Source organism: Heteronotia binoei, chromosome 1 (assembly GCF_032191835.1).
Source record: "Heteronotia binoei isolate CCM8104 ecotype False Entrance Well chromosome 1, APGP_CSIRO_Hbin_v1, whole genome shotgun sequence".
NCBI lineage: Eukaryota > Metazoa > Chordata > Lepidosauria > Squamata > Gekkonidae > Heteronotia > Heteronotia binoei.
Window position 1 is genome coordinate 239,322,045 of NC_083223.1, and position 23,311 is coordinate 239,345,355.

The window sequence follows — 23,311 nt, forward strand, 5'->3', positions numbered from 1 at the left end:
TCATTGCTCACCGGGGTGCAGACAGGATTTTAAAAGACAGGGAGCTTTTTTAAAAAAATCAGGGGGCACCCTTTCCCATCCACTGTGGGGTTTGCAGCTTCTCAGAAGCTTTCTGGGGTAGGGGCAAAAGCTGGAAGCTCTGAAAGTGGCCAAGTTAAGGCAGCCAATGCATAAACTCTGGCATTAATAAGGGACCACACCTTGCATGCAAGGAGGGGGGGTTCCTTCCACATCCCTCTCCTCCACCACGACACTTTGCAGCAAGCAGCTCCATTTATCCCCCTCCCCCCCAGCCCAATCTACATGGCTTCCTCCACCTCCCACTCCCCCATCTCCCTCGTCTCTGCCTGCTGCTTTTGCTGCTGCAGTGCACTGTGCCCTGCTCAGCTTTCCCAGCTCTGGCTGCCACTGATGACACTTTGCCAGCTCAGCCATGGAAGAAGAAGAAGATGAAAGGATGCGGAGGAAGAGAAAAGCAGCCTATGCCCTGGAGGGTCCCCAGAAGTCAAGGAGGCTCCACATGGAAGTCAGGGGGCAGTGCTCCCACATGCCCCCCTTGGTGGCTACAGGTCTGCTCCCCACTCAGGCTCCACCTCAAAATTTTTAGGAGTTTTCCAAGCCAGAGTTGGCAACTGTAGCAGACACCCAATATGAGTTTTTTCTTTTTTAAAAAGTGGACATTTAAAATGTAATATGTCATGTTCCAGAGAGGAGTGTGAAAATATATGCACTATCCAGATACACTCAAGGAAGCTCTCTGCTTAATTTACAGGTGGTGGCAAGCCCCGATAGATTACTATGACATGAATTGAGGGGCCATAGCTAAGTGGTAGAGCACATGCTGTCCATGCAGAAGGTCTCTGAGTCAATTCTCAGCACCTTTCAGTTAAAGGATCTAATGGAGTTGGTAATGGGAAATATCTGTCTTTGCCAAGAAAGTGCTTCTTGCCAATGGTTTTATGGTATTTGATTGCAATGGCTTCATATTACTATTTGTCATATATGATTTGAGTTAACATGGCTTTGCAGGGAGATTAACACAAGCAACGTTAAGAATGAAACAGACGCTGCACAAGAGAGGCGTCACATCCCTTTTTTCTTTGTCCTTATCAGAATTGCTGGAGAGACTGCTGAAAACTTCTGTTTTCAGGAGAAAGATACCTTGCAGCTGGGTGTGTGTGTGTTATGGGAATATGTTTAAAATGCTTTTGCTGCTTTTTCTTGTGCACCTAGAATTGCTTACGTGTACTAACAGCTATGCCTAGTGTATAAGTTCCTGACCCTACCTGAAGTGGGCCATTCTTACTGTGAACATGTATCTCTTTCAATAAATACCTTATTTAAATCAAAGGCTGAGTTGATGAGAACTGCACAGAAGCTGACAGTCTTGGCCTGAGCTGCTGCTAGTCAGAGTAGAACAACGAAGGTAAAAGAAAGAAAATGTGAAGCCTCACATCTTTCCTTTTAAAAAAAATCTCTTCAGAAATCTCTTCAGAGCTTATACACACAACTTGTGTGTCTTCTTTCTATGGTGGTGAAGAGAGAACTGAGAGATGATGTAGTGACATGTGATCCTTTGCTAGGGTCAATGGAGAGGGAAGGAGCCAGTAGGCCTAGCAGAGTAGAGGGAAACAAAGGCCCCTTTCAAACAGCCTTTGTAATCCATTTTAGTATCTGGTTGCTAATGGATTTTTCTGTCATTTCAGACACAACCATTTTAGTACCTGGCTGCTCATGGGTTTTATTTAGGCTGATCCTGCATTGAGCAGGGGGTTGAACTAGATGGTCTGTATGGCCCCTTCCAACTTTTCATTGCAAGTTTTTCACATCATAGGAGACAATGAGGAAGGGGGCAACCACTTTGGGGTTCCATAAAATGGGAACCCCTGGTCTAAACTTTTTTGGAACTTAGCGGTTCCTTGGCAGACAGACTCCTGCATATACACTGCAAATTTGCTGCCTCTCCTTCAAACCCCCTCTTCCCCAGTGTCAATTTTCCCACCATGGGGAAATTGACATCTTTTCCTCCCTGCCAGAGGAAAGCATAGTGAATAGGGGCAATTCCCCTAAAATTGGACCCCTTTGTTTTGTCATTGACTTCACTGGTCCATAGGTTACAGTGGTGGAATGGGATCACCCACTTTGGGTGCCCCTAGAATTGGACCTTCTGGTCCAATCTTTTTGAAACTTGAAGTTTCTGTAGGGGAGAGGCTCCAGAAGCTGCCCTGAAAATTTGGAGTCTCTACCTCAAAATTTGGAGCCTCTACCTCAAACTCCCTTCCTCCAGCCGCCATTCAGTTTACTCTATTTTGCCTTTGTCTTCAATGGCCCATAGGGTATAATGGGGCCATATATTCGGGAATAGCCATGTATCTCCTGAATCAGATTTGGCAACTGAATCTGTTATTGGGAGATATTTGGGCCCTCCAATTTTTAAGCCCCAAATACCCCCAAATCCATTTTTTTCCATTTTTTTTTTTGTTTTGCACACCCCTACTGAGGGGTGCAGTATAACAACAGAACTAAAGTGGTGAGATGGCCACTCTGTTTCCTATGGCCAGCAGGCTCTTTGTGGGGTTGTGGATGGGGGGGGGGGGAGAAAGTACACTTCCAAAGCTAATGCAGCAGATTTAAGTTTGCAAAGTCTTTCATTATGTGTATTGCCTACTTTACAGGGTTGTGGTTTTGTCTTTAAACTTACAGTGGTAGAATGTTACCTTATTTTTTTTGTTTGCTGTCTGTTTGTGCCACCAAATAAATCTTTATTGTTCTGATTTATCTATGCAAACAGATACTACAACAAACTGAATTTGGTGGGTAACATATTGAAACAAGGCTGCAAATGAGAATCCAGACAGGTAACATGTCATAAGACTGTTTATTTATTTACCGGCTTCTTTATTTTTTATTCATTTATTTTGGCAGTCTAAAAGGATAGGAGTGTATCCTTTTTGGAGAGGGAAGAGAACCTTATAATGCCTTGCATGTTATTTTGGAACTTAACCTCTCCCTGTTAAGCTAGCATTGTTGTGTAACTGATGTTTTCAGAATTTACCCAGATTGTCTAATCACTTGCATTTTATGACTTGCATAGATGATCACCAGGGACACTGGGAGGAGAGCTGATGATGCAAAGAAAACAGTGGTGGAGGAGCATGTTACATATTGTCTTGATTTCATCCTACTGCAGCATGTATTGTCTACTCAGACTGGAGAGCCGCTGCCAATCTGAGTAGACAATACTGACTTTGATGGACCGAGGTTCTGATTCAGTATAAGGCAATTTCATATGTTCATATGTTAATCAGTCTTCTCTCTCTCTCTCTCTCACACACACACTCACACACACACACAGAACTAAAGTGATGTTGACTACTTTGCATCAGCTTCACACATTGCACAATTTACTGACATTACTGACAGTAAGAGTGACAGTACTGTAATTATACTGTAATTGTATCTTACATGTATCTCAGCAAGAAACTTTTAAAAAATTCTTAGACTTCCTATTCCCAGTTTCCTTCCCTTGGAGAATAATGTGCACATTATATAATGTACAATGATGACTTCCTAAAGAGGTTGCATGTACATCTTTGGGAATTTGGAGGTTTCAGGACAGTGAGGTGTTCACCAGGGGCATTTACTCACAGGATTCTTTACTGTTATGTTATTTTTTATTTCTAATCAATGCCAAACATTCCTCAAGAAGAGAATCCTGGACCTTCAAATCACTCCAACCCACCTTCTGAGGAACCACCTGCTGCTGTGGGAGATCCTGAACTGCTCACTACAGCCAGGCATCATCGAGTCTCTGGGCTGGTATGGTCAAGGAGATGATGGCCCAGTCTGAGAGGCACCATGCTGTTCATATGGATGCAAACAGACTTTACATTCAGGATGGTAGCTGTGGTAGTCTGAAGCAGCAGAACAAAGATGCACCTTGAAGACCAATGAAGTTTTTTTCGATGTATGCGAAGCATATAAATATGTCAAAATCACTTTGCTTGTGATTGAACACTGTGCACATGAGGACAGGAGATCCTCCAACAAGCCCTGAGCCACCATAATGAGTTCATGGAGAAATGTACTCAGATCCTGTCACTGCTCAGTGGTACCACACAGAGAAAGATTTTATGTTGACAATAAATAGTCATCATTGAAAAGTCATGGAATCTCTGGCATTAATCTGACAGATGAGCTGGCAGTCATGTGACTTGTCATGGAAGGGAGTGGGGAAGCACCTCCTTGTCTCATCTGTTCTCAAATTTTATGGCTTACCATGGGTGCCGTTTCATTTGGGCTGCACAAAGACCATGGATATGAAATAGATGTAATTCAGTGAAGAAATGGAGCTGTCCCAGTAGCAATGCAACACCATGTACTCATTAGCCCTGCTGTGAAGTGCAATCTCTGCTTTGCCTCCTACAAGGGAAATAAGATTGCAACAGGAAAATCAGGAAGATCAAGGTGGACTCCTTGTTATCCTCAGAGGCAATCTACCACTTGACACTCCATGATTTACAGCGGCCTCTTTCTTTAACATTTTGTTTCTCTGATGATCATTAAAAAAGTACCTAAGAGTCTTTTTATTGCATCTGAAGAAGTGGACATTTATCTTTGAAAAGTTATGCTGGGAATAAACTTGAATCTAAGACTAACAATGGAAGTCCTCTTTAAGGTACCATTAGACTCCTGTTTCTGTTGCAACAGATTTAACAAACTGTAGGAGACACATGTCTATTGCAGTGAAGAATATAGTCCAGTTTGGGCTATTTCAACACAAAGAAAGCATTCTTGCACTACCACCCCTTTGTTTCATGAGCATTGCAAAGACATTCAAAAATGTGGGGATGGCAACAGCACATATTTGTCCCCAAATGATGGTGGTGAAGGCTGCAAAGCACTGCACTGGGACATGTCGAAGAGGCATAGTGATGGTAACAGGTAGCAACATTATAGGATTACTAGATTAATTAGTAAACCATTTCTGGGATCCCTCCCCACCCAGATACTTGAGACATCCATATATGTTCCCCACTGCAACTCCTTTCCCTTGCCCTGCATGAGCCCTCTTCCATTGTTTCTTGCAACTGCTGGTTTCTAAACATGGATGTTCTTTTTAGCTGTCATGGCTAGTAGCCACTGACAAACTATTGTGTGTAAAGGACCATCAAGTTGCAGTCAACTTATGGTGACCACAACAAGGGGATTCCAAGGCAAGTGAGAGGCAGAGGTGGTTTGCCATGGCCTTCCTCTGCAGAGTCTTCCATGGCAGTCTCCTGCAGGTTGAGAAACAGTGTTAAAACTTAACATTGATTGTAGAGCTTGGAGGCAACAGGTAAAAGGCCTGGGCATTATGATGGATATGGGAGGAGTTGATTGCTTATTTGTATATCCTTGAGCTGCATCAAAACGTGTCATTCTCAGTTCAAAATGGGACTATAAAGGGGAAAGTGCACAAGATTGTTATTGTGTTGACTGGAAGCACATTTGCTACGGTGCTAACTGGAAGCACATTTGTTATTGTTACGGTGTTGACTGGAAGCACAGTGGCTAATAATCACAGCATATTGTTGGAATTCTCTGTCTGGGGCAAATGATGCTCTGTATTCTTGGTGCTTGGGAGGGGCAACAGTATGAGGACTTCTAGTATCCTGGCCCCACTGATGGACCTCCTGATGACACCTGGGTTTTGTGGCCACTGTGTGACACAGAGTGTGGAACTGGATGGGCCATTGGCCTGATCCAATATGGCTTCTCTTATGTTCTTATGTTTGTAACTGAGTGTATACTTTTGTGCCACAGATGACTGGTGCAAAACCGCCTAGATTTGTCATGGCATAAGCTTTAGTGAACCAGATTGTGACTGATTCCCCACTAGCCTTATGCCGCTCTCACTCTCTTCTTTGTGGGGCTTCTGTTGGATTTCACACTAGCTGCCCCAACTCACTCTGCCTCTTTCGCGCAGCAAACAAGATAATCTAAAGATTGGTTTCTGTTTGCTGCGTGAAATAGACAAAGCGAGTTGCAGCCCCGGGCTAGTGTGAAATCCGATGGAAGCCCCACGAAGAAGAGGAGAGTGAGAGCGGCATAAGGCTAGCGGGGAATCGGTGTGTGTTTTGCTTCAGATCATTGCTCTGTCAGATAAAGTTTGTCAAACAAATGGTAGTTTTGCCTCCAGGTGGCAGCAAAGCCTAAGAATTACACATAAATCTGTTTAATTAGATTCGTGATAAATAGAATAAATTTTATGAGAGATATTTTTAAATTCTTAGCTTGCTTTATTTCAGATAAAGAATTGAATGGCTCTTGATATGCAGGCTGCCCCTTTCCGAGCAGCACCCCTCCCTGTAGGGTTGTCAGGTCTGGCTCAGAAAATATCTGGGTACTTTGGGGATGGAGCCAGAACACTTTGTGGGTGGAGCAGGAGAAAGGTTGTGACAAGCATGCTTGAACTCTGAAGGGAGTTCTGGCCATCACATCTAAAGGGACTGTGTTCCTTTTAAATGCCTTCCCTTCATTGGAAATGATGGAGGAGGAGGGCACCTTCTTTTGAGGCTCATAGAATTGGACACCCTAGTCCAATCTTCTTGAAACTTGGAGTGGGGGCGGGTTTGAAGAGAGGTACCAGATGCTATACTAAAATTTTGGTGCTTCTACCTCAAAACATACCCCTCCCCAGAGCCCCAGATACCTACAGATCGATTCTTCATGGGGACAGGTCTCCATAGGGTATAATGGAGTGTCCAGCAGGCATTCAACTGCACCCCCCCCCCCACACCTCCCTGGTAACACACAAAAGCTTATACCTTGAATAGAACTTTGTTGGTCTTAAAAGTGCTACCGGACTCTTGCTTTCCCCCCTGGTTAATTGTAAGGGCAATTTTGTGAGATCACCCCACAAAAGAGAGGAGGATAAAATAAGTACTTGCAACTAGCACAAAGGAATAACCCCCATTCCCACACACCATTTTGAGACTGGTTCCCCTACCACCACCTTTAGCAAAGAGCAATCTTTACTAACATATTTGGGGAAAAGAAAGCCTTGCACTAGCACACTCTCCCTGGAAACTGGCCGCTGTGGCAGGTTTTTAAAACAGCCCACTGAGCAAAAGTTTTGGGTTAAGGATGGCCAATCCATATTTGACATGTGTGATGAGAAACAACCACCTCCTTCCTGCTCTCAAACTGACCTTTTTCACATCTTGGATCCCTGAGTCACCTGGATGTCATATCTCTGGTTGGTGTCTTGCATTTATTTAACCTGTTTACCCTATTCCACCTCTGAGAACGTGAGTGTGCAAGGAAGGAGGGAGGCATCCTAGAGCTCCTGATGAGTTTTCAACTGACTTACAAAACTCCTGAAAATGTAACAATTGGCTCTTATTAGCCAGTATGAGCCAGCTCCAGCACACCACTGTCCTTGACCCATAGACCCTGGGGCTAGGGGGACAGGAAGTGGCACACCTCCCTCAAGCATCATGAAGGGTTGGCAAAGAGGAACCCGAGCCATACAGCTTGGAGCCAGGGTGGCCTCACTTGAAAATTCAGGGATGCACAAACAAGAGGAGGCCTGGCTCTTTTCCCCAGAAATGAGCTTCTCTGACAAAAAATGGAGCTTACTTTGGAATAGACCTGTTTAAGATTGCTCTCTAGAAGACCAGCTGATTCAAATCAGTTTAAGATAATCTTTTATTTTTCCATACTAGCCCACACAATAATGTAAATAAGAGCGACCTTCCCTTTTTTGCAGCTTTAACAAGTTTTCCAAAATAAACATGGCACGGAGTATTAAAGCTGTGGTACTGCAGTCCTAAGCTCTGCTCACGACCTGAGTTTGATCCCCGGCGGAAGCTGGGTTTTCAGGTAGTCAGCTTGAGGTTGACTCTGCATTCCATCCTTCCAAGGTTGGTAAAATGAGTACCCAGCTTGCTGGGGGGAAAGTGTAGATGACTGGGGAAGGCAATGGCAAACCACCCTGTAAAAAGTGTGCGTGAAACGTGAAAGCAACGTCACCCCAGAGTCGGAAATGACTGGTGCTTGCACAGGGAACCTTTCCTTTTCCTTTTGTTGTTCTGCTTTGGCCCAGTAGGTGGCAGTGTATTCCTTCTCCATAGAAAATAATTTCTCACTAGAATCTGCAGTCAAGAGACCTGTTCAAATCAGGAGGTTGCTTTTTGTCTCTTCTCTTTTTTCTTTGGGTTACTGGTCACAATCACTCTTAAAGTCAGAGGTGGCAGATGAGAGGTTTTAAATTCTGGATGTTTCATCATCAGTCTTTGGGACTGTACATGTACAGGGTGGCCATGGAGAAGAATTTTGAATTGAAACAGAAAGGATGCTTTTCCCCTCAGTCCACAAGGTTATGTTTTCCCACCAAAATTGTCATGCACTGTGAGGGAGAGGTGCCATTTCCCCTCAGTTGTCTCTTTGCTGCCAATCAGAGAAGTCATCTTTGAGTGTGCTCCTGGTTCCTTTCCTCTATTTATTTCCTTTTTTCACTCAATTTGATCATCTTCATGGCCCAAAAAATGGCTATTGTTGGTTACAGATGCTGAAATCCTCCTCCTCCTCCTGTTCTCTTATCCTTTCCTCATTATATTCCCATTTTTGTAGGTGTAGATTTACTTTTTGTTTTGCTTTTTTAGTCTAGAACCAGAATGAAAAGTGTCATAGGTTCTACTTCCACTTCCAGTCAGTTCTGATGTTAGACTGTCAGTTCTGTGGCCTCCAGTGCCATCAGTGGTTCCATTTTCTCCATATCCTTCCTTTATGTCCCCGGCTTACCTGTTGAATGGGGAGATTATTATGGTTTGAAACTGAAGTTGGTTCTGACCCTGGGGCATGACCCAAGAGGCATGACTATCAGTATTTTTTCTCCCCATTCTCAGATAATGAAAGGGAATTACAACTTTGTTTTATTTAAAGAGGTCTAGGTCATTCTGAAAGGATCCAACTCTCTTTATCTGCTATGCTGGTCCAAATAAGGGCAAGAGGGCTTCTCCCCAAATGATCTCTAAGTGGATTGTCGTGGTGATAAAATTCTGCTACGTTCAGGCCAGTCATCTACTTTGTCTGCCCATTGTCCATGTTTGCTCCACCAGGGCCCAGGTTTCCTCCACAGCATTCAACAATGGGGTTCCTCTCCTGGAGATCTCCAGAGCAGTCACCTGGTCTTCAGCCAATATTTGCATAAGGCATTACATGTTGGGCCTGTAAGCCAGAAGGGAGGCACAAGTGGGAAAGTGGTGTTACATTCTCTGTTCCAGTAGCCTCATATGGAGCATCACACCCACCTCCCAGTAAGCAGTTTGCCAGTAATCCAGTGTGGGACTGCATAGAAGACTGAAGATGGAAAACAGGGTTGGACTTACCCTTAACTGATATTGAGTGTCTTCTTTACGGGCATGCATCCCCTCTTCTTTGCCCTGCTGTGAACTCTTCTTGGCTTGTGGTGGCTCAGGTGGAACTGAGGGAAGGAGGTTTGGCTGCACTGCAGCAAGCATCCATTTTGGCAAGAACGAGAGATTTTACTCCATGCACAGTGCCTCCTAGTGGTTTTAGTTAGAAATTCCTCTCTAGCAGCAGAGGTGCAGTCCCAATGTGTGCCTGCACAGAAAACACTCGATGAACATCAGATACAGATAAATGCAACCCTGTTTTTCTGCTGTTGTGCTGCTCCCACTCAGCAACAGCAGCAACTATCCCCTGCCTTCTCTTCTGTTCACTTTGGAGTAGATGGTCCTCTTCCTCACTGCCCCAGCCTTCTTTCAAATAGCTTCCTGAACACTTGTGATATTAATTCCTTAATTCCTGCTGCTTGTGGGTATAGACAGCAGTACAGTCACAGGCAGTTGGCAGATGGGTTGATGGCAGTGGGTGGAACAGGAGGTTGCTGCTCTCCAAATTCTGCTGCCTAAGGCAACTGCCTCAAGTTGCCTCACTTTTGAGCCAGCCCTGCTCACATACCTCCCTATTTTCTTCTTGCACAGGTCTAGCCCTGCTTCCCTGTTCCTGCACAACTAAACATTCAGTAGTACCACCCCAGCTCAGCCAATCAGTGTCAGAGGAAGCTTTACCACTATGTTACAGCCAGTTTGGTGGTTAAGAGCTCAAACTCTAATCTGGGAGAATTGGGTTTGATTACCCACTCCCCCACATGCAGCTACTGGGTGACTGTGGGTCACCACAAGTTCTCAGCCAAGCTGTTCTCTCAAGAGCAGTTCTCTGAGAGTTGTCTCAGCCCCACCTCCCTCACAGGGTCAGTTGTGGGGAGAGGAAGGAGATTGTAAGCCACTTTGTGACTCAACATTAAGGGTGGAGGATAAATCCAATCTCCTCTTCCTTGTCTAGATATAAACAAATCTTTAATCACTTATAGAAATTTTTGTATCTCATCCTGAAGAAACAAAAATGATGAAACATGGAGAATGGAAAAAGAAACCCATTGTGGCTTAGTGTTGCCAAGTCCCCAGCTTCCTGGAGTAGGGGACTTTTGTGTGTGCTTTGCGTACGCGTGGCGCAATGACAGTGCCCGTGCAGGGCCACTCTAGGCGTTTCTGGAAAAACTCTAGCTATTTGAGAGGCAAAAACTCTATAGTGCCTATTGGACCATAGAGTTTCCCCTCCCAAATGGCTAGAGCATCTGGGAAAACCATAGAGTTTTCCCAGAAACGCCTAGAGCAGCCCCTCATGAGCACCGCCATTCCGATGACATCACTTTCAGGTGACATCATTGCACCAGTGATATAGGGGGACGTTCCAATGTGGGCTGGCGGGTTGGGAACCTCCCGGATGGTGGATTTCCCGCCCAGACCTGCGGCTTGGCAGCCCTATTGTAGCTGTAATGTTCCAGTCTGGTTTCAGGCCTGTTTATGGTACTGAAATAGCCTTAGTTGCACAGAAGGATAGCCTGTTCTGGGAGATGGTCAGGGGTCTATGATCCTGTTAATTCTCCTGGACTTTTGGTGGGTTTTGATGCTGTCTTTCTGAACTACCTTTTGGAGTTGGTACTGGGAGGCACTGTTTTGTGGTGGTTTGCGTCCTTCCTCAAATGTAAGTTTCAGAGTGTGGTGCTGGGAAACAGATCTGTCCTTGGCCACTAGACTACAAGCTAACTATCTTTTAAAGATCTATGTACAGCTGCTGAGAAAAGTCCTCTGAATATGTGGTTGGTACTCAGCTCTTTCAGACACTTCCAGCAGATCCAAGGGAGGCTGTGGAAACTGTAAATGGTTGCCTGGAGTCAGATTACAGGGTGGGTAGATGATATGTTACCCAAATTGGGGTGTTTCATATTTAGTTGGGGGAATTAGCCAAGAGGACAGAGCTTTGAAAGAGGGGGTAATAGCAAGATTTCTCCACCAGTGTTTATGGTGATTTTTCTCTTAGAACTCTCAGAAATAAACCAGGTACTGACTTGACCAGAAAGGTTCTTTTTATTGAAAGAGAAAGTAGTAACACAAAGATGTGGAAATAAATGCACACTGGAAAATCACACATACAAGCTAACAGAAATGAAGGTGGGAGGGGGAATATAGGAGGATTTTTAGGGGAATTATAGTTATAGTCCAGGGAGAAAAGCAAGACATCCAGCATCTTGGGTGTGCAGTTTGGAACCAGGAAAACACATACACTGCATGGGCCAGAGCATGTCCAGTTATAGGGTAAAATGTTAGCTGAGTGCATGGTGATGTGATTGCTTCCTAAAGCAATACTTGATGGAGTTAGCTGGAAGTAAAATAGGGTTGCCAGATCTGACTCAAGAAATATCTGGGAACTTTGGGGGTGGAGCCAGGAGAAAGGGTGTGACAAGCATGATTGAACTCTGAAGGGAGTTCTGGCAATCACATTTAAAGGGACTGCATGCCTTTTAAATGCCTTCCCTCCATTTGGAAATAATGAAGAATAGGGAGACCTTCATAGAATCATAGAGTTGGAAGGGACCTCTAGCGTGATCTAGTCCAACCACCTGCACAATGCAGGAAACTCACAAACACCTCTCCCATTGCTGTCAGATGGCCATCTAGCCTCTGTTTAAAAACCTCCAAGGAAGGAGGGCCCACCACCTCCCGAGGAAGCCTGTTCCCGAGGAATTGCTCTAACGGTCAGGAAGTTCTTCCTAATGTTGAGCCGGAAACTCTTTTGATTTAATTTCAACTCACTGGTTCTGGTCCTACCTTCCGGGGCCACAGAAAACAATTCCACACCATCCTCTATATGACAGCCCTTCAAGTACTTGAAGATGGTGATCATATCACCTCTCAGCCACCTCCTCTCCAGGCTAAACATCCCCAGCTCCTCAACCTTTCCTCATAGGACTTGGTCTCCAGCCCCCACACCATCTTCGTCGCCCTCTTCTGGACCCGTTCCAGCTTGTCTATATCCTTCTTAAAATGTTGTGCCCAAAACTGAACACAATACTTCAGGTGAGGTCTTACCAGAGCAGAGTAAAGCGATACCATCACATCACGTGATCTGGACACTATACTTCTGTTGATACAGCCCAGAATTGCATTTGCCTTTTTAGCCACCGCATCACACTGTTGACTCATGTTCACTAAGGGAGTTTTCGCACTGACCTTAATCGGCAGCGACGCCCCTCTTCACCGTGCAGGATCTGCGCAGATTTCGCACCAATTGCCGCGGAGCACCCGGAAGAGCCAGAAAGTCCCGTGGCTTTTGTGGCGCAAATGGAAACTGGTTTTTGGCGGTTTCCATTTGCGCCACAAAAGCCGCAGGACTTTCCGGCTCCTCCGGGTGCTCCGCAGCAATTGGTGCGAAATCCGCGCAGATCCTGCGCGGTGAAGAGGGTCGTCGCTGCCGATTAAGGTCAGCGTGAAAACGCCCTAAGACCCCGAGATCCTTTTCACACATACTACTGCTAAGACAAGTCTCCCCCATCCTATAACCATGCATTGGATTTTTCCTACCTAAATGCAGAACTTTACATTTGCCCCTGTTAAAATTCATTTTATTGATTTTAGCCCAATTTTCCAGCCTGTCAAGGTCATCCTGTATCCTGTTTCTGTCTTCTTCTGTGTTTGCAACCCCTCCCAATTTAGTATCATCTGCAAACTTAATAAGCATTCCCTCTATTCCTTCTTTTGGGGCTCATAGAATTCATCCCCCGGCTCAATCTTTTTGAAACTGGTGTGTGTGTGTTGAGAAGATGCACTGGATGCCATGCTGAAAATTTGGTGCCTCTACCTCAAAAATAGCCTCCCCAGAACCCCAGATACCCACAGATCAATTCTCCACTATACCGTATGGGAATTGTTTTTCATAGGGTATAATGGAGTGCCCAGCAGACATTTCCCTCTCCCCTCCCCACTTCTGATGACCCTGAAGTGAAGGGAGGGCCTCTAAACTGGGGGATCCCCTGCCCCCAACTGGGGACTGACAACCCTGAAGTAAAACAATGGCTGCATTCATACATACTAAATAGTGTGCTTTGCAACTGGATTTTTACTGTGTAAGAATAGCAAAATCCACATGCAAACAGTTGCTGCGTGAAAGCACCCAATGTGTTGGGAAAGGCTGAATGCTGTTCCCAGGGATGCGTGTATGTAGTTAATGGTTCTCAGGGATATTTTGCATGTGTGTAGCTAATGGTTGCTTAGCAACCTTCTGCTTTTTGGCTGGGAAGCTGCCAGGGTTGGGTAGAAGGTGTTAAGTCGTCATGAATAGTGCATAATTATGGTATATGGGTTCAGGAAAGCTTCAGGCCAGGTGGGGAAATGATTAGTAAGATGCAGCAATGTCTTTTCCTGGAGACCCATTATCACCATTTTACATAGTTTCAAAGTGTGGACAGGGTCATTAGCAGACAAAGCCATGATTTTACACCTTGCAGAATCTCTGCCCAGACATGTCTCTGACCTGTGATTGCTGACATCCGTTTTGTGTGACACCAGAACCGTTCTTCAGACCAGGGAGTGCCCAGAACGTGTGATTTTGGAGTGCTGTCAAAATGAAGGGTGCTTGGACTTACTCCTGTCAGACACCAAACTATATCTTCAGCAGAAGGAGGGGTCTGGGGCTAACAGATGGGCTGCATGAGGGCTAACAGAGAATTAATCCTGACAAAACAGAAGTGCTACTGGTGTGTGTGTGTGTGTGAGAGAGAGAGACTTGACCCAAGAATTGGAGTATCTCCTGTTCTAACTGTACTCCCCCTAAAGGAGCAGGTTTATAGCTTGCAGGTGCTCCTGGACCTGAGCCTTCTGTTGGATAAGCAGGTAGCCATGGACATCTTCACCAGCTTTGGCTGGTGAGCTAAATATAGCATTTCCTGGGAAGGAAGAATTTTGCTACTGTGGTGCATGCCCTGGTAACACCTAGATTAGATTACTGCAATGCTCTCTACATGAGGCCAGCCTTGTCCAGAAGCTGCAGCTAGTACAGAATGGTTTGACCAGAATGTTTACTGGAGTGAGTTGTGGGTTTGTAACTATCCAGTTTTGTTCCATCTACATTGGCTCCCAAATGGCTTCCAGGGCCAATTCAAGGTGCTCCATATGTCTGGGGGTGTGCATATATGAAGGCCTGCCTTCTCCCCTATGAACCTACCTGTCCACTGCAGTCATCTTCAGAGGCCCTGTTTCAGGTGCCCCTGCCATCAGTCTAGACAGGTGGAAACCTGAGAAGGGGTCTTCTTAGTAGTGCTGGAAGTTTGGAACTCCTTGCTGTTGTCTTGTGCTACTGGGTGAAGACTTTCTTTGCATGTAGTTTGGTGTGCCCCTGATAACTGATACTGCCCTTCTCCCCGGCTATGTATTTTAGGTTTTAGTTAATTGTTTAAATATTTTATATATATTCTAAATGCTGTTTTAATGTAGAATGCTTTGATGTTTGCTGCCTTGGGGATGTTATTTGGTGGAAAGGCAGCACAACAGTGTTTTATATAAATACATACATATTTATTCTCACACACAATTTAATATATATATATTGATAAGAAATATTTTTATTAGAGAAAACAGAATGATTATTGATTCGTGCATACAGATAAACAAGAAAAACAGCATGCTAAGTTGGTAAATGCTCTGGTTTAGTTGGAGGTTGTTAATGGTATGAAGTGATGCAATACTCAAGTTTTCATGAGTTGTGAGAATATTGTATTTGCCAGTGAGCTTTGTTCCTCTTGGTCAAAAAGGAAAACCACACTTCTCTTGGGTAATGTTTGTTGCAAGATAGATTTCTCCATTACTGTCTCCCAAGGAATACCACATCTTGTTTTAGTAGGAGGAAAGCTCTGTTTGATGATGAGAATGCCATTGTGAATTTTGAACTCATCAGAAAAGAGTGCAAAAATTAACCATACATGTCCAAGCTAGATGCTAGGCATGGGAAGGTAGATTGGTGGAATCCTCAATTTTCCTACAATGTCGCGTTTGCTGAGAAATTATATTTGAATTGCAGCATGTTCAGTGAATAGGCCTCTGTACTTTTTTCAGAATAGAACAATGTCAGGGCCACTTCCTGCAAGATTAATTTCCTACGTGGGAGCTACTTCAGAAGGGAAACTGAGCACATGCCTCATATAGCTTCTAACATGTGTTGTGCATGATGAAGGCATATATGTCTGCCACATAAATATGCTGTTGAAGTCATGAAAAGTCACAACTCCCTATCACATGGAGGCATGATGAAGAGGACTGTGTTCATTACATGTAACAAATACATGGGGATTAAAGCAATTGCCTACATATAAATGACTTCTGCATAAGAGATTTTGTTTTGCACAAAGTGATCGCAGTGTGTAAGCTTAACTCTGATTCTAGGAGGGCTGGCATTCTCAAAAGTGACTGATCAAACAAATTATGTAATGTATAAAAGCAATATTGTTTTTCATAGCTTCCTCTGGTGTCTTTTTCCACTTGCCCATCAAAGAATGTATGTTTCATTAGATAGCATGATTTAGCAATTGCAGAAGTCAGATGTTGTCCTCCAGGCATTTTTAAACAGACATACTGTAGTTCATGGTTTCCTAGAATCTGCATTAAAAAGGAAAATATTTGATTATTTTGGTTTCTCAAAAGCACGACTCTTGAGAACGCTCCCTTTTACTTTACATGATCTACCTGCCACTGCAGAATTCCACCACGTTAATCTATGTAATGTGTAGACTGGCCTTTTGTTTCCAGCCCCACATTGCCTAATGCCTGGGGATTGTAGAGCTTGGGGAGGATGAGACCTCACTTTTGATCAATACTGAAGGAATTCCCCTGATCTCTGTGGTAAAGACCATAAGCACAAGGGGAAGTTCCTAGAGCATCACGATGGAAGCCATTTTGTGGCTATGAAAGGTCATATGTGTATGTGTGTTTGTTACAATTGCTGGTTCAACACAGGAAATATCTGGGGACTTTGGGGGCGGAGCCAGGAGATTTTGGGGCTAGAGCCAGGAGACTTCCCCATTCCGTAAAAATAAAATAAAATAAAACAGTGCCATTCCCCTGAATATAGTCTTCATTTCCTCCCCTTTCTTGCATTCAAATGGTTCCACAGCAGTTGCACTTCAACTAAAATGAAAGTAAACACACACTCACATTCACAGAGCAGCCAAAATAAACAGATTGCATGCCTACACTTTTGTGGGGCAATGGTATAGATAGCTTTACTCACCAGAGTGCTGAATGTAACAATCTGCTGTATTTTAACCAGCTTACACAGGTCTAGGGGTGGAGTTTTCCTCTATCCTATACTCAGGTTCTAGCTAACTCTTTACTATCCCTTTTACTGCACAATCAGCTTTTGAAAGGAATGCAAAATGAACAGAGGCTATCTTGCTTCCTCTCTCTCTCTCTCACACACATATGGCTCTTCCTGCCCCCGCCCCCCGCAACTTCAGTCTTGCTGTGATTTAAAGGTATCTGGGGCTCGGGGGGGGGGGGGCTGCTTTTTGAGATGGAGGCACCAAATTTGCAGCATAGCATCCAGTACCTCCCTTCAAAATACCCTTCAAGTTTCAAAAGTATTGGATTAGGGGGGTCCAGTTCTATGAGCCCCAAAAGAAAGTGCCCCAATCCATTGTTTCCAATGGAGGGAAGGCATTTCAAAAGGTGTGTGTTCCCTATGATGGCCAGAATTCCCTTTGGAATTCAATTATGCTTGTCACAACCTTGCTCTTGGCTGCACCCTCAAAGTCTCCTGGCCCCACCCCAAAGTCCCCAGATATTTCTTGAATTGGACTTGGCAACCTTAGTGTGTTACCTGTTTAATTATTCTACATCACATATAAATCAGACTTCATCCATTAGTAAAACACTCTCCTAAGCATCACAATAATTATAACTAATCAGAAGTGGCACATGCTGTGATTCTTACCTCATCTTCTGACTGTTTGGTGAGGGCCAGTTTATTTTATGACCAGGCATTGAGCTAGGCATGATTCCTATGTAATATAGTCAAAGCTTACCAAAGCCTGAGGCCTATGATAGGTTTATAGAGTTTGAGTCTTGGATTTGGGAGAATTGGGTTCAAATCCCTGCTGTGCTATAGAAATTAAGAACATAAGAGAAGCCATGTTGGATCAGGCCAATGGCCCATCCAGTCCAACACTCTGTATCACACAGTGGCCAATACACACACACACACACACAAACTTTGGTGTTACTTTGGTGTCACTCTCTTTCAGTCTGCAGTACTTCACCAGGGCTATTGTAGAGACAGAATGGGAGTACTCTTGTATACTATTCTGAGCTCCTTGGAGGAAGAGTAGAATAAAATGGATGTGAACTTTTAAGGAGACAACATTGCTAGATGTTCAGCCCTTTGAATATGAAGTGGAATCTCTGTGAGGGGGAGACCTTGTGTGAAACTGATCAGCAATTTTGTTCTCTGTCCAATTGGGAAAAGTGTTACATGCCCATACACAAGTGAGGCACAGGTCGTTTTCGCACTCACCTCCAGCTGGCGCGACCCCCCTCTTCACCGCGCAGGATCTGCGTGGATTTCGCACTAAATGCCGCGGAGCAGCCTTTTGCGCCGGAAACTCCCCGCACAAAAGCTGCTCAAACGTAAACCGCCAAAAAGCAGTTTCCGTTTGCGCGGCTTTTGCGACGGGAGTTTCCGGCACAAAAGGCTGCTCCGCGGCATTTAGTGCGAAATCCGCGCAGATCCTGCGCGGTGAAGAGGGGGGTCACGCCGGCTGGAGGTGAGTGTGAAAACGACCACAGTGATTAGAGTTTCAGATTAGAATCTGGGAAACCCAGGTTTGAATCTCCACTTTGCTATGGAAAATCACTGGGTGACCTTAGGCCAATCATTCTTGAGCAGCCTAACCTATTTTACAGATTTGTTGTGAGGATAAATCAGAAGAGGGAATAACAATGTATTTGGGTGCTAACTGGGAGGGAAAAGATGTTTATAACAAATAAAATATGAAGCCGTTTTTTTCCCTGGGTTGGTCCCATTCTAAACATTTAGTCTGCAGTTGCCATTATTTGTTCACTCAGTTTTTAAGACCCATTCAGTTGATATTGTAGTCAACCCATTGTGTTTTCCATGTTCTATGTACTGATATATTTTTTAAAAATTAACACATGTCCCATGGGGACAGTCAAAGTAGAGTTGAAGTGTCTCAGGTCTTCTGTTATTTTAAATTTTCAATCCTTCAGGCTGTTTCCAGCATTATCAGTTACTTTCTGTTCTCTGAAAAATGTCTGTTTTTTAGTGTTCATAAATGAATAATAAACTATCAGCTCTTGTGCCCTGGTAGGAGGGAGGCTTAAGTATATACTTTGCACATTGTAGTATGCTAAAGCTGCTGCTCTTCTGTTTGTTTGTTGAAAAAGCTATTTAATAATTACACTATTGTAATATAATAAAATGTTTTTAGAGTGATGAAGAATGAGTTTGGCTGGCTATAAGGAGAAAAGCTCTTCTGCAGACCCTGAGGTGACAAATAGTTAACAATTCATGACTGCTTGAGAGAGAACCAGCAAGTCCCCAAAAGAGCAGAAAGCAATTAACTAGACTGAAAAATGGAACCAAAAGGAAAGTAGGGAGAGAAGACCTTTGATTAAGGGGATTTCCTTCCAAGAAAAATATTAAGAAAGGCTATTAAGCAGGGGTGGCCAACGGTAGCTCTTCAGATTTTTTTTGCCTACAACTTCCATCAGCCCCAGCCATCAGCCATGCTGGCTGGGGCTGATGGGAGTTGTAGGCAAAAAAACATCGGGAGAGCTAATGTTGGTAACCCTGGATTATAGGAATGATGGGCATTTAGTGTCTGAAAATGATACTACTGTGTAAAAATTACAACTTTGGATGCTAAATGTTACAGTCTGTTACTGCTTAGAGATCAGCCTAAAACCACTATTATAGGTAGGCAAAGGATGCATATCAGCCTAAAACCAATATTATAGGTAGGCAAAGAATGCATATATATATATTTAAAATAGTTTGATTTCCAGAAGATTACACAAGCCCATCCTTGAAACATTTTGATGATGCTTGTGGTGATAAAAATAATCTGATTTCTGGGAGTGGTAGAATAAACGAGGGAGGTGAACTCTTCGTTATGGTCTAGCACTTGGGTCCTGCGCTGACTAGGTAAATGCCATATATCCTGGGGCAGAACAAGGTGTTTGCTGGATTCATTGTGCTAGATATGGCACTTTGTTAAGTCTTGTTCTAATTTTGCATGTGACTGAGTGTAAAAAAGGGATGACTGCAACTGGAAAAAAGGTCTTCAATTTTATATTAGTTGGAGTGGACTGCAGAATACAACAGTGTTTAAAACGCATGAAAGAAATGATAGGATCAGAAACAGCAGCAGTGAAAAGTAAGTGGATGAAAACTGATGACCACAGCAACACACAAACTCAAAAAGAAGTCAAAATGAGGAAGCAAATCCTACCGAACGCAGCAGGGACGCCAACTTTTACACTGTCCAAAGGGAACATAAGGTGAGAAACATGTGAAAAGGCCACATATTGCCCCCCACTTCTCACATTCTGTGGATGTATGTGGTTTGGGGGGTCTGGAAAATCCTGGTTTAAAGAAAAGAACAGAGTTCCATTTTAGTTCTTCTTCACTGAAGCTCCAAAACTGTGAAATAAACTCCCTGAGGTGAAAAGGGTTTAAATCTGCAAAGGTTCTTCTTAGATCAGGGCTTTTTTTCTGGAAAAAAGAGGTGCTGGAACTCTTAAGAGGGAACTAAAGGAGAAACACATGGGTGCCCTTTATGAACTTTTAAACATTTTTAGAGAATTTTGTTTTCACAAAGAGCTTACTCACCCCCCCTTAGTTTTCCTGCCAGTTGCTTTATGTATGCCTGCCTATCAACCTTCCCCCTTGCCTGTCTGTCCTGCCACCATTCTGCCTGACCAGCCATTCCCCTTTGCTGCTTTGTCTGTCTGGCTGCTTGAAAGAGAAATGATAAGTTGGAAGGAGAAGCTGTAGGTACTGCCATGGGGAGGCAAAGAGGAAAAGTAAGAGGAAGAGGAGGAACTAGAATGAGGTCCCCCCCACCCCTCCATGAGACTTTGCAGGTCCCTGACTTGTATAATTCATCGACAACATTCCAATTTCTTTATCATCACGGTTGTATTTCTTCAGGAAAAGCATTCTAGTTCTGCTGCATTCACCATTCATGAATATTTTTCAAATAACACCATCTATAAACATAAACTCCCTGAGGTGAAAAGGGTTAAAATCTGCAAAGGTTCTCCTTAGATCAGGGCTTTTTTTCTGGAAAAAAGAGGTGCCGGAACTCTTAAGAGGGAATTAAAGGAGAAACACATGGGTGCCCTTTATGAACTTTTAAACATTTTAGAGAATTTTGTTTCCACAAAGAGGTTTTGGAACTCTGTTCTGCCATGTTCCCGCAGAAAAAAAGCTGTGCCTTAGATTGTAAAGCCTCACTTTTAGTATCTCTTTGATAATACTTTCATTTTGCTGTCATTTTAGTTCTCATGTTTAATTCTCGTGATCTCTTTGTTGCAGGATTATGTTTATGATTCCTAATACAGTAATATGAATAGTTCATGGTAGCCATGAAAGATGGATCCATAAAATGCCCTTGTGATAGGATATATGTAGGCAAAACTTCTAGGAAAACTCAGAATATGCATTTTGGGAAATAGTGTTCCACTTACCTGTACCTGTAATCAATGCTCCCTCTTAGCTGTGTTGTGAGCAAAAATTCTACTTTGTGAGCTACTGGCATTAAAGTTGTGAGCTACTGCATAGATTAGTTTGCTCTGGAACCATTTTCCCTGAACTAAGACAAAAATGTGTGAGCTGGTGGCTAAAAAACTGTGAGCTAGCTCAGCTTAGAGGGAATGCTACCTGTAATAATTATTCATTGAGTTGTGTCTTCTGTGCTGGTGCACATTGGGACTGTGCTTGTGCAGGCCAGCCAATGGAGGTTCTCTTCCAATTAATACTAGGATTTTAAATGCTTGGGGAGAGGAGCTGATTGAAGGTGAGCCCAATGGTGGATCAATCCTAGCCGGCAGCTCTATTTTACAGGTTGATTGGCTGATTGGCGGGTAAAACCGCACAGCACAGCGCACTGTCAATGCCCAGGCAGGCCAGCAGTAGCAGACCACGAAGCCTGAAAGGGTGGCTGTGGTGCTGCCGCTTCCTCCTCCCCACTTCTTGGATGGGAAGAAAGTGGGGAGGAGGCAGCACTGCAGCTGCTCTTTCAGGCTTTGTGGTCAGCTGCTGCTGGTCTTCTCGGGCATTGAAGTGTGCTGCATGGTTTTACCTGATTTCAGCTGATTGGGGGGGGGGTGTACTGAAGCATGGTGCTCCACTGCTGGTTCTGGGTGTTTAAAAAGACCTGGGGGGGAGGAAGGGAGGGAGGCTGGGAAGCAGGCAAACTAGGCGTTTGCCTGGGGGGGAAGGTCGAATTCAGCGCCCCCACCCTGCTGGTGCCCTAGGCAAGAACCTAGTTTGCCTAGTGGGTGAGCCAGCCGTGCTAACTGGAGCTTGGAAGGGGGAGTAGTTTAGATCAGTGAAGCAACACAGGATTAAACACCCTTGCCCAACTATCACTCTTCTAATCTCTTTGCAGCTTCTCATTATGGCTTTTAAAGTAAAGTTAAATTAAAATCAAAGTACTGGACGTGACTTTCCTAATCTGTATCTGTTTAAATCTTTAATAACATATACCAATGAGCTGCACAATTAAAACATAACATTGCATAAGGCATTCTTTATAAAGAAAGTGCAGTTGGAAATTTACCTAATCAAGAACTGAACATAAATAACAGAAAAAGTCCAAATATGAACAGAACACCTTCTGACACTCAGGATCAGCCAGAAACCTTCTAAGCTGACAGTTCTTTGATTTCCATCACCTTTGGGAAAACCCAGATATCTTCTCCCAAATGCTGCATGATGTACAAGCGAGGGACCTGCAAGACTTTTCGGGGGGATCCCATCATTCTCCACCTTTGTTTGCCTGTCCATCTGCCCTTGGGCTCTTCCTGCTACCCCATGCAGGGACCCATGAGAAACTGAATTGCTCACTCCCCCTTAGTTTTCCTGCTTTATGTATGCCTTTCTATCAACCTGCCCCTTGCCTCTCTGCCCTGCCACCATTCTGCCTGACCAGCCATTCCCCTTTGCTGCTTTGTCTATCTGGCTGCTTGAAAGAGAAATGATAAGTTGGAAGGAGAGGCTGTAGGTACTGCCATGGGGAGGCAAAGAGGAAAAGTATAAGGAAGAGGAGAAATTAGAATGAGGTCCCCCCCCCCACCCCTCCATGACACTTTGCAGGTCTACGACTTGTATAATTCATCGACAACATTCCAATTTCTTTATCATCACAGTTGTATTTCTTCAGGAAAAGCATTCTAGTTCTCTGCATTCACCATTCACAAGCATTTTTCAAATAACACAATCTATAAACATTTTGCAAATAACTCCTCACACCCAGTATTGTCCTTCTACTAAATTTTTGTTTTACCTGGTGCAGCCATGAGTACTAAAGAAGCAGCAAGGAAGCAAAGGAGGAAAAATCTCTTCATGATTGAAGGTCCAGTTGAGTATCGCGCTTCAGAAAACTAGTGAACAATTGATTATAGGGATGAACAACACCTGGATTTATAGAGCCCTGAAGATTGCGACATGCTGAGCTGTTGACATCCTGGTAAGTGAATTATTGATAGCTGCTTCTGAAAAGTGGATGCACGTAAACCCAGTTTCACTCAGATGGTGTCCTGCTTCAACACCCCCATAATTGGCATGCATATAAATTGGTTTAATTGGTATATGCAACAGAGAGAAACAATGGAGAACATAAGACTACAAAACTGCCACCAATGAGTTGAACCTTGGCAGAACAGGATTG

The 23,311-nt window shown here is 43.9% G+C and overlaps 1 long non-coding RNA gene across 1 annotated transcript; it reads right to left on the reverse strand.

Annotated features, from left to right (window-relative positions):
* Positions 1-15,810: 15,810 nt before the first annotated feature.
* On the reverse strand, positions 15,811-23,008 carry LOC132587504 (uncharacterized). The gene is made up of 3 exons (XR_009556442.1): positions 22,928-23,008; positions 19,868-20,000; positions 15,811-15,998 (listed from the first exon to the last, which is right to left on the reverse strand). It is a non-coding gene; the product is annotated as an uncharacterized LOC132587504 (long non-coding RNA).
* Between the last annotated feature and the right edge of the window lie 303 nt (positions 23,009-23,311).